Source organism: Marmota flaviventris, chromosome X (assembly GCF_047511675.1).
Source record: "Marmota flaviventris isolate mMarFla1 chromosome X, mMarFla1.hap1, whole genome shotgun sequence".
Lineage (NCBI taxonomy): Eukaryota > Metazoa > Chordata > Mammalia > Rodentia > Sciuridae > Marmota > Marmota flaviventris.
In genome coordinates, this window is record NC_092518.1 from 118800699 (window position 1) to 118813834 (window position 13136).

Sequence of the window (13136 nt, forward strand, 5' to 3'; positions counted from 1 at the left end):
TTTGTATTTTATTCAGAGACAGGGTCTCCCTGAGTTGCTTAGGGCTTCCATAAATTTCTGAGGCTGCTTTGAACCCGTGATCCACCTGTCTCAGCCTCCTAAGTCACTGGGATTGCAGGCATGTACCACCTCCCTGCAGCCTTGTTCTCTTAATTGTAAACTGACTGGAAAAGAATTTTTGAGGGGAGGGTGAGCAATCAAGTCAAAAGAATTATTATCATTATTATTATTATTTATTTATTTATTTATTTTTTGGACCAGGGATTGAACTCAGGGGTGCTTGAGCACTGAGCCGCACCTGAGCCATATCCCAAGCCCAAAAGAATTAATTTCTGACCTCTCCTTACCTAATCTAGTATGAGGGAGAGTGTTCTGGTAGAAGATACAACAAATGCAGTACCAGGTGGGAACCTCCCAGAGTGTGGTTTGAAAACAGATTTAGCCAACTTGAAGGTTCCAGTTTGTGTGTACACCCCCAGCCCTTTTTGAGACAAGGACTCACTAAATTGCCTGATCTTCCTGCCTCAACTTCTCCCGTGTCTGAGATTACAGGCTTGCACCACTACCTCCAACTCAGTTTGAGGAGATTTTAAAGACCCCTCCTGGTCTAGGTGCTGCGTGTTTGCTGTTGACACTCAGATTTTGCCTTTTTCTCTGAGAAGTGTTGCCAGTAGTGTTTTGAGGCAACATCCTGCCAAATATATGTAAGAAATGGTGTTCTTATATTTGTCTTTTCCCTGACCATTGGTGTCTAGTCCTGGTTTTTTATTCTTTATTTCAGCATACTTCCTAGCAAGGAAACACAATGTTTAATCATAACAAATATCTGGAATTTCTTTTCCTGTAAGCTCTTTTCTTTTTAGGCATTTACTCTCATCTTCGAATGTGTTCCATTTTTTTTTTCTGACATTGCACCTTTTGTCCTTTAGTGAGTCTCACATTTGTATGTTTTTTTGGGGGGAGGTGTGTGTGTATGTGGTGCTGGGGATTGAACCCAGGACTTTGTGCATGCTAGGCAAGCACTCTACCAACTGAGCTATATCCCCAGCCCTCATTTGTATGTTTTACACACCACACTTTTCTTATTCAGTAGTAAGCTATTCCCTGATTTGTTTTCATTTTTTTTAAAAAACTTATGGTGGGGCTGGGGTTGTGGCTCAGTGTTAGAGTGCTCAACTAGCAAGCACGAGGCACTGGGTTTGATCCTCAGCACCACATAAATGTAAAATGAAGATATTGTGTCCACCTAAGATTTAACAATAAGTCTAAAATAAATTTAAAAATAAATTTTAAAAAATTTTATTGGGGGAGGCTGGGGTTGTGGCTCAGTGGTAGAGTACTAGCCTAGTACGCGTGAGGCACTGGGTTTAATCCTCAGCACCACATTAAAAATAAATAAATAAGTAAATAAAATAAAGGTACTGTGTCCATCTACAACAACAAAAAATTAAAATTTTTATAGTATAAAAGCACTAATATTCATGGTAGAACTTTAGAAAATGTGGATAGGCAAAATTAAAAAAAATTAATATCTAGAAAATTATCACTGCTGTTATCTTTTTTAAATTTTTTTTGTGGTGCTGGGGATTGAACCCAGAGCCTTATGCATGCCAGGAAAGCACTCTACCAACTGAGCTATATCCCCAGCCCACTGCTGTTATTTAAACATATATTCTAGGGTTTTTCTATACATGTTCATGCACACCTGCATTTTTCGTAGATTTATATTTTATTTTTAAAATGTATTTATTTTTATTTTAATTATTATTTTTTAGAGGATTGAACCCATTGCCTTGCATATGGTAGGCAAGTGCTCTAGCACTGAACTATGCCCTCAGCCCTTTTTTACTTTTATTTTGAGACAGGGTCTTGCTAAGTTGCCCAGGCTGGCTTCAAACTTTCAATCATGCTGCCTCAGCCTTCCAAGTCACTGGGATTATAGGCATTCACCACTGTGCCTGGCTTGGACTTTATTTTTTAAAAGAGTTTCAGATTCACAGCAAAATGAAGCAGAAAGTATAGGAAGCTCTCATGTATCAACTGCCCTTCCCCCAACTCTAGCCACTGTTGACATAATGTACCAGGGTGGTACATTTGTTACAATCATTATATGTACATTGACACATCATTGTCACCCAAAGTCCAGAGTTTACTTTAAGGTTCACTCTTGGTGTTAAACATTCTATGGGTTTGGAAACGTGTATAATGATGTGTATCTACCATTATAGCATACAGAATAGTTTCACTGCCACCAAAATCCTCTATGCTTCTCCTGTTCATCTCTCCCTCCCCACTAACCCCTGACAACCACTGATCTTTTAACTTTCTCCATGGTTTTGCCTTTTCCAGAATGTCATATACTTGGAACTATACAGTATATAGCCTTTTAAGATTGGCTTCTTTCACTTAATAATGTGCATTTATGTTTCCTCCATGTCTTTTCATGTTTAATAGCTCATTTCTTTATACTACCCCAAAATACTTCATTGTCTCGTGGTACCAGTTTATCTGTTCACCCACTGAAGGACATGATGATTACTTTCAAGTTTTGGCAAATATGAATCAAGCTGCTATAAATATTCATGTGCAGGTTTTTGCATACACATGAGTTTCCAGCTCATTTAGGTAAATACCAATGAACCCAATTGCTGGCTTGTATGATAAAGTATGTCCACTTTTGTAAGAAATGTCCAAACTGTCTTCCAAACTAGCTGTACCATTTTGCATTCCCATAAGCAATGAATGAGAGTCCACATGCATTTTTTATAAAAATAAAATCAAAGTACGCATGTTATTTTGTAAGCAGACATTTTCTTTCAACAACGCCATTTTTCCATGTCAGTACATCTTTGTCGCATCTATTACCCAGTTCATAGTCAGCATTCCCCAATCTAGGACTACAGATTGCATGTGGTTGTTATTCTTATGGTTCTTTTTAATCAAACATGGTCCCTTTCCTATATGTTTTCATGACACTGACTTATAAAAGGGATCAGTCTGTTTTGTTCTGTGGAAGGAATGTCCCTCTTAGATTTGTCTGCTTCCTCCCTTGTGATGGCATTTAACTTGATTTAATGGTTAAACTTCAAGTTATCGAAAAGTAGTTGAAATATGTATTGAAGTCTTCAAAAATATCCATCCATCTTGTGATGATTACATTTAGAATGATATGCTAGGACACAGGCAGATGAGAGGTTTTTCTCTCATCTACCTTGATCCTTTAGGTACACAGTAGCTCTCCCTGGAAGATATCAATATTGTCAGTTTCTTGTGCATCCTTCTGGGAATTTTATGAATATAAAATTTCTTCCTCCTTTTTTTTACAAAAATGGTAACACTATTCTCATCTTAATGTACTTTACTCATTTAACAACAGAGGTCGAAGATTGTTTTATATCATAGAGAAAAATCCTCATTTTTGGGGGGGTTACTGTTGAGTGAATCCAGGGGCACTTTACCTCTGAGTTACATCCCCAACTATTTTTATTTTTGACTTTGAGACACAGCCTCTCTATGTTGCTGAGAGCTTCACTAAATTGCTGAGGCTAGCCTCAAACTTGTGATCTTCCTGCCTCGGCCTCCAGAGTCACTGGGTTTACAAGTATGCGCTACTACGTACAGCTCATCCTCATTCTTTTTAATAATGGCTGCATAGCACTACATCATGGATGCACTATAATTGTTTTACTTAATCTATTATTTATCTATTTCACTTATCTCTGTCCTTTGATCTTGTCAAATGTTGCTGCATGTGAAATTATTCTGTAGAATAAGTTCCTGGGAATGGAATTGCTGGGTCAAAGAATACATACATTTAACAATCTCAATGCCAAATTGTTCTCTAAGTACCTTATACTAATTTACACTCCCACCAACAGTGTGAGAGTAACTGTTTCTTCACAGCTTGACAACAAAGGTTTATGAAACTTTTAGATCTTTGACAATTTAAGTGGTGAATAATTGTGCACTGTGGTTTTAATTTGCATTGCTTTATTAGGAATAAGATTGAAAATCTTTTCATATGAAAAGATTGTAAGAACTCATAAGTCAGGAAATCAGTCCCTTGTCTGTGACATGAGACAAATGCTTTTTTCAAGTTTGTCAGTTGTCTTTTGGTTTTGCATTTTTTTACCATTTAGAAATCTGATTTTAATTTTAATCTGTCAAGTTTTCTATCGCTTCTAAGTATTGTGTTCTATTTTTAAAACCTTTCCCATGCTAGCCAAGATTACAAAGTAGTTCTCACATGGTATTTTTCAGTTTGAGTTTTTATCATTTAAGTAAAATTAATATTTCTTTGTGTAATGTCTAAATTAAGGGTCAAACTTACACGGTTTTTTTCAGAGTGCTGACCAATTGTCATAACACCATTTATTGAATAATAATCTTTACTGCACTTGATTTGAGAAATCATCAAGTTTCTTTTAAGTAAGCCCTGGTGCATGTTAAAATATTGTTTAAATGATATGTTAGTTTCTAGTAGTACTTTGTCAATTTTGGTACTCTAAACATTTTTTTTTTTTTTTTTGGTACTAGAGATTGAACCGAGGGGCACTCTACCACTGAGCTACATTCTCACCCTTTTTAATTTTTTTATGTTGAGCCAGGGTCTTGCTATATTGACTTTGGTTTCCTTGAACTTGCTACCCTTCTAACTCAGCTTCCCAAGTAGCTGGGATAACAGGTGTAAGCCACCATTCTTGGCTCCTTTTAGAAACTTTTGCCTGTTCACATTTATAAAACTATAATGGATTTTTGGGGGAGGGAATACCAGCAATTGAACCCAGAGGTGCTTATCCACTGAGCCATAGCCTCAATCATTTTATATTTTTATTTAGAGACAGGGTGTCTTGCTAAGTTTCTTAGGGTATCTCTACCTTGCTGAGGCTGGCTTTGAACTTGCAATCCTCCTGCTTCAGCCTCCACCACACCTGGCAATGCTATAACTGATTTATGTTGCAGTTGCAAATTTTTGATTAGACTGCTCTAAATGCGGATACAATTCTTTCATTTTACAAAGTCATAGTAAGGCTATTTATATTTGTTCCCAAACTTGATATTTTTCTATATTCTCTTCTTTTAAAAAATCTAACCATATGGTAAAGTTTATAGCAGATGTTTATTTTTCTAAGTTGCATATGGAATTTTGAGAAAGGATAATGCATTTATCTAAGTGTGCTGTTTTAGTGGTTTAAAATTTCTGATCTGTTAAACTGTCAGGAATATAGTTGAAATCTACAGAAGTAAGCTAAAATGTCCCATGAAGAGTCAGAATAGATGTCATAATGTTCATGCACTAAATCTCTTGCTCTCAGATACTCTTTCAGGTTAGAAACAAATCTGGTTATTTATTCCACAGTTGGAAGGCCTGCTCTCAAACAGATTAGGGAGAGAATGAGGAGGAGGAGACAATAATAGCTGACAAACCAAAATGAAATAGACATAAGAACTTTACAAAGAAGTTTAAGCTCTTTGATGGGGATAAAGGAATGTGGGAAGTCATCTATGGGCATTTAATTTGGGGGCAAACAGCTCTTCTAATCTTTTTTGATCCCAAGAATGTTATAGAGTCAAAGCAGGTACAATGATTGGTGTCCAAAATGACTCCAAGTTTTCAAGGAAGGTCAAATTGTGATCATTACTCTTTGTTGAGGATGGGAAAGAATAAAGTATATTTTAGAAGGAATCTTATGAAAATAGTTGAAGTAATACAAGGAAAGCACTTTATATAGATAGCTTTATCTCAAGTCCTTAACGTGAGTTCCATGCACCCCAGGGGCCCAAATGAAGCCTCTTAAAAGTGAACAGAGAATTTGTGCAATATGTGTGTGTTTCTGGGGAGAGAAGGCCATAAATTTTTATCATATTCTAAAATGATTTTATAATTTTTTTAAAAAGTTAAGAATGGTGGAGTTATCTGAAAAATTTATGTAGCCAGAGAACCTAAAGATTTCATTTCATAAATGAAGTATTAAGAATTTATAGCTATACAGTGTTAAAAATTTATAACTCCCAAGTTATAACTTACACATTTATAACTACACTAAATTATAAATTCATCATGATAGTTGTAAATTATGGTAGCAGTATGCTAATTACCTTTCAGTTGCTTCATTATGTATTTTGCAAGTGGTACCTCATTTTACTGTGTGTTAGTAATGAATGTTCTTTTTCCTTCTTAACAGTCATAAGTGGAACTATTTGTAAGCAGACTGGGTCCACTGAAATCTGCCTATGAATATAATAGGTAAGTGTAGCATGACAATTGTTCTAAAAAATGCCTTAAGGGGCTGGGGTTATGGCTCAGTGGCAGAGTGCTTGCCTAGCATGTGTGAGGCACTGGGTTTGATTCTTAGCACCACATATAAGCAATTAAATAAATAATAAAGGTCCATCAATAACTAATAAAAATATTTTAAAAATAAAATAAAATATGCCTTAAGTTTTTAAAGATAATGAACAAAAGCCCTGGATATAATAAGAAGTATAATTTGTAATAAAACTAAGAGGAAAAATGAAAAAAGGGCTTTCAAAATGAAACCAATGTTTAAGAATTAGAAAGTTCTATACTTAATTATAAGCAAAGCAACTTATGAATTTACTATACTTTAGACTTTTAAAAATATCTTTTGGGAGTTATAGCCTAATTTCTAGCATGGAAAAAACAGGTTTATATAAAAGTTTGTAATGAATTAAAGCAATTTGTTTAGTACTGACCAGTTACCATATGATCAAGATTAAGTGTGCTCTATCATTTGAGAATAGCAATATTGATGTACTTTTTAGAAAAAAAATGGTTGTTGTTCCCTTTGTTTTTACTTTATTTCTTATAATAAAGCAAAAATATGATCAGTTTTGATTTTCATTAAAATGCCAGGTATATATGTAAGTATTACTATGAGTATTTAAGATAATAAACAAGATAATTTAAGATAATAAACAATTTATTTTGTTTTTCTATTTAAATTCATTTTATATTCAGATTTACTGAAAAGTGGTTTTTATCTAGTAGGGTTTTGATTTGTGAGTGAGTAATGTTTTGGGAGGACTCTGTTCTTTAAGTTTTCCTAGGTCTGGACTTAATAGTTACAGTTATAGAAATTGTTTCATGTTAGAAGTAGCACAGACTTTAAACTACTGTTTGCTTATTTTTATGTAATTTGAAATTTAATTCTGAAAATATTATTGATTGTATTTAAAGATTATGATTACTTTTAAAAAGTCAACAGCAGTGACAGGAGCATATAAATTATGCATTTGGATGTTAAACAATCTAAAGAGAGCTATATAATGAGGTCTATAAATTATAGTTAGACATTCTAGGTCATATTTTGTAGAGCAATACCATTAATAGCATAGAAGCTAGATGAATTACTAAGATCCATTTTGTGGCTGATGTTTTATCTTACTTGCACCTTTTTTTTTTAAGCTTTGATTTCTATTAAGACTCTGAAAAGACCTTCTGAAAAATCTTGGACATATAATGTTTGCAGAATGAGTTAGATCATTTGCTTATAAGGTTATACAGCTGATCTTATTATTAAATCTTCTTTTTAAATGAATATTCTTAGAATCGATTACTTGTGGGTCCCAGGTTGTAGCTCAGTGGTAGACTGCTTGCCTAGCATGCATGAGGAACTGGGTTCAATTTTTGGCACCACATAAATATAAAAAAAGTAAAATAAAGATATTGTGTCCATCTACAACTAAAAAAATTAAAAAAAAAACCTTATTATTTATAACTTAGTTATAGTGGAGTCTATGTCAAATGGGGAGAGCAAAAGAAAAGGAGGTAGAATATGGTGTTGTCATAAGAATGCATTAAAATACACTTTCTCAGCTCTCTGCAGTGGTTAGTAGCCCCATATAAAGATTTTGTTTCAAGTTTTATTTTTGCTTTATAAAGAAAAATGTTATTTTATTGTTCTGTGCACATTTTGGGTGGGTGATATAAGCAGATGTAATTGGACCTGGAGTGTCTATTGATTTTTGCTTTCAATAACTTAATAGATATGGGGATAGAGTAAAGATGTTTACATAAGCAGTTATGATGTGAAGCATTAACCTTTATTTATCCTTATTTCAAATTTTATTGAAGAATAATTGAAGTACACTAAACTGCACATATTTAATTTGATTGGTTAATACACATACACGAGAAATCATAAGCACTAGCTTTTTAAAGAAAACTATTTATTTTGAAATAAATATAGATTGAAGTTGCAAAAACAAAATGAACAGGAAGGTCCAATGTACCTTTCACCAGGTTTACCCAGTGGTAACATCTTGCATCACTATAGTACAGTATCAAAACCAGAAAACTGACATTGATACAATTCACAGAGCTTATTGAGATTTCACTTACATGCACTTGTATATGTGTGTGTGAGAAAGAGAGAGAGAGAGAGAGAGAGAGAGAGAGAGAGAGAGAGAGAGAGAGAGATTCTTTACAATTTTATCACCTGTGCAGATTTTGTGCAACCCCCACCACAATCAAGATAATAGAGATAAAGAATAGTTACATTACCAGGAGACTGGCTTGTGCTTCCCTTCTATAGCTGCCTCCACCCCTCTCCCACATTCCTTAACCCTGACAAACACTAATCTCTTCCTTTTTTACAATGTTGTTATTTTAAGACTGTTACATAAATGGAATCACACGTATGTAACCTTTTGAGATTTGCTTTTTTCACTCAGCATAATTCCCTTGAGACTCATACAGGTTGTGGTGTTATGTCCACAGTTTGTTCCTCAGTTGGGGGCATAACTCAGTGGTAGACCATTTGCCTAGGTCACATGAGGCTCTGGGTTCTACCCCTAGGACTGAAAAAAAAAATTGTTGAGTAGAATTCCAATTCTACTCTTATTGCTGAGTAGAATTCTATAGTGTGGATATACCAGTTTGTTTAACTGTTCACTCCATTAAAGGACATTTGGATCTTTTCTACCTATTGGCTATTATGAATAAAACTGCTATGAATACTTATATATAGGGGTTTTTTTGTATGTGTGTAGGTTGTTTTTCATTTTTTCTGGAATAAACGCCCAAAAGAGCAATGGCTAGATCATATGACAGTTGCATGTTTAGTTTTGTAAGAAGTTGCCAAACTATTTCCAGAGTGACTGTGTCATTTTACATCCCCCCCAGCAATGTGTGAGTGATCGGTTTCCCTACATCCTTGTCAGTACTTAATGTTGTCACTATTTATTATTTTAGTCGTTCTGTTACATGTGCAGATGTAACATATATCATTGAACATGTTTTCATGTGCTCATCTGCAATCCATATATTTTTTATTTTAAAATATTTTTTAGTTGTCAATGGACATTTATTTTATTTATTGATATGTGGTGCTGAGAATTGAACCTAGTGCCTCACACATGCTAGGCAAGTGCTCTACCACTGAGCCACAACCCCAGCCCTGCAATCCATATATTTTATACCCATTTTCTAAATGGATTATTTGTTCTTTTGATGTTGAGTTGGCAGACTTTTGAATATATTCTAGATATGAATCTTTTTTTTTAGTTTTAGGTGGACACAATATCTTTATTTTTATTTTTATGTGGTGCTGAGAATCGAACCCAGTGCCTCATGCATGCCAGGCGAGGGCGCTACCACTTGAGCCACACCCCCAGCCCCTAGATATGAATCTTTTGTTGCAACAGTGGTTTTAAATACTTCTCCCTATTCTGCAGGTTATGTTTTCATTCTCTTAACAGGGTCTTCACAAAGTAAAAGTTTTAATTTTTTTTTTCCAGTATTGAGGATTGAACCCAGGGGTGCTCTACCACTGAGCTATATCCCCAGTACTTTTTATTTTGAGACAGGGTCTCACTAAGTTGACCAGGCTGGCCTCAAAATTGTGATCCTCCTGCCTCAGCCTCCCACATTGCTGGAATTACCAAGTATGTGCCAGCACGCCTGGCTGAAGTTTTAAATTTTGACATGGTCCACTTACAAAGTTTTTCTTTTATTTCTTACACTTTTGATGTCAAGTCCAAGAGGATTTCATATGACCCATGTCCTGAAGATTTTCTATGCTTTATTCTAAGTTTTATAAGTTTTTTTTATACATGTAAATCTGCAATCTCTTTTCAGCTTTTCTGAATAAGATATGAAGTTTAGGTTGAAAATAATTTTTCTCCTTTGCCTATAGATGTCTAATTGTCTCAGCACAATGTTGAAAAGACACTTCTTCCCTCATTGAATTGCTTTTGTACCTTTATAAAAAAATTACTTAGGCATAGTTGCATGGTCTATTTCTGAGTTCTCTATTGATCTGTTACCTTGATTTGTGTATCATACATTACCTTTCTTTTTTTAATATTTATTTTTTTTAGTTTCAGGTGGACACAATATCTTTATTTTATTTTTATGTGGTGCTGAGAATCGAACCCAATGCCTCACACATGCTAGGCAAGTGCTCTACCACTTGAGCCACATCCTCAGCCCCATACCTTACCTTTCTGATGATTAAAATTTCACACAATACGCTGTGGAGTGCCAAACAGGAAAGTGTACCTTATCAAGAAATGCTGTCCCCTGGAAGAACAAAAAGCAAAACGGAAACAAAATGAAACAAAAAAGCAAAGGGGAAAAAAAGGAAATACTCTTTTGGACTGAAAAAAATAGGCAGCGTTCAACTTAGCTTCCAGTAGGAATTTTTTGGTTAATATTTGTATGATTTCAGGACTCAAAGTGGTAAACATGACTTTTTCATTGTTTATTCTTGCTTATTACATTCTGATTAGTAACACTGGTATTTTACCTTGATAATTCTCTATAGCTAGACTTTGTAAACAAGAGCTTTTATATTATAGGCATAACAGTGGTTCTGTTAATATCAGCTTTATTGAGAAATAAGTCACATGCCATACTATTCACCTATTTGAAGTGTCTATTCCATGGTTTTTAGTATATTCACAGAGTAGTATAGCCATCATTATATGCAATTTTATTATAACATTTTTGTTGGTACCAGGAATTAAAGTCAGGGTCACTCAGCCATTGAGCCACATCCTCAGTCCTTTTTTGTATTTTATTTAGACACAGGGTCTCACTGAGTTGCTTAGCACTGCACTGTTGCTGAGGCTGGCTTTGAATTCGTGATCCTGCTGCCTCAGCCTTCTGAGCTGCTGAGATTACAGGAGTTCATCACCATGCCCCACTTTATTAGCACTTTTAAGGAAGGGTTTTATATCAGGTAATTTTTAGCTACAGGGGATTTTATATCCCACCTTGCATATTATATTAACCAGCCCATGATGTGGGCTACTTTATGAAGAAAAGAGGTTTATTTTTGCTTAAGTTCTGTAGATACAGGGTCCAGACAACAATTGTGTTGTTTCTTGTGATGGCCCCTCTGGCCTATATTGCATCATGGTAGGAGTGCATGTGTATCTCACTGGTCATTCTTCCCTTCCTGGTAAAGCAACTAGGATTCCATCCCGAGGGCCCCAAACTAATGATCTAATCACTTTCCAAATGTCTCAACTCTAAACTCCATAGTCAGATTAAGTTTTCAATCTTTTAATGCCATTGACTGACATACAACTTTGGGGAATGAAAATTATCCTTGGGCTAGGGATATATATAGCTCACTTGGTGGAATGCTTGCCTAGCATGTACAAGGACCTGGGTTCAGTCCCCAGTACCACCAACAAAAATACCCTTGTATGAGTTTGGGATACAAATCATATTCAAACCCTAGCATGTATTATGGAAAAAGGCAAATTCTTTTGTTCAATGGTGAAAGCATTTTCTGTGTATATGTAGTGTAATAATTTCAGTTATGAATTAAGCTTTTTTAGAGTGTTGAAAATGATGGCATAAAGAAGTCTTCAAAGAGGGCTGGGATGTGGCTCAAGCGGTAACGCGCTTGCCTGGCATGCTCAAGGCGCGGGGTTCGATTCTCAGCACCACATACAAATAAAATAAAGATGTTGTCTCCACCAAAAACTGAAAAATAAATATTAAAAAAATTCTCCTTCTCTCTCTCTCTTTAAAAGAAAAAGTCTTCAAAGAAAAGTTTTACCTGTAAGATAAATTGCTTATTTTGAATCATTTTACTCATGGAATTTAGCCAACTTTCTAAATATTTAAAATGGTTAACAGTTTTTTTTTAAATTTTATTTATTTATTTATTTATTTGGGTACTGGGGATTGAACTCAGGGCACTCTACCACTGAGCCATATCCCCAGCCCTATTTTGTATTTTATTTAGAAACAGGGTCTCACTGAGTTGCTTAGCACCTCACTTTTGCTGAGGCTGGCTTTGAACTTGTGATCCTCCTGTCTCAGCCTCCCCAGCTGCTGGAATTACAGACATGCGTTACCACACCCAGCCTTAACAGTTTTCTTTTAACAAGACAGACATGTATAAATCTTTTTTTTTGAGAGAGAGAGAATTTTTTTAATATTTATTTTTTAGTTTTCGGCGGACACAACAACTTTGTTTGTATGTTGTGCTGAGGATTGAACCCCGGGCCGCACGCATGCCAGGCGAGCACGCTACCGCTTGAGCCACATCCCCGTCCTATGTATAAATCTTAAGATCCAGAAAAATAAAGCACAAATGAGCAAGTGACTTTTTTGAAGAGAATGGTAAAGCTGAATTAACTAACATCACTGGTAGGTTTGGCATCGGACTTAATTTTTCTGAGAGCTCTATTATATTTATTTATTGAAAAACTCAATATTGTTAAGATGTTAATTTCACCAAACTGGTTATCAATTCATTTCCAAATGCACCAGAGGATTTTTGCAGATAGCAACAAAGCAAATTCAGAAACTCTTTATGAAAAGCAAATCTCTAACTTAATTTTTCAATTCTTTTCAAAATTACTTTTAATAAGATATGCAAAATTATGTACTATTTTTGACTTGAATTTGATTAAAACTTTGAACTAAAACATATGCAAGATGATGTTTGTATTGCTTGATATGAAATGCTTATTAATTTTTTAAAAAGTATTCATACCAAGGATTATTGATAATATGCAGTATTATGGTGTCATGACATAACAGCTGGAAAAATTACTGCATAACAGGATTTACAATAGGATGTTTTATAATCAAAAGTAGCATATTGAAAGCTGTTTCTCTGATTGATTGATTCTGGGGATTGAACCCA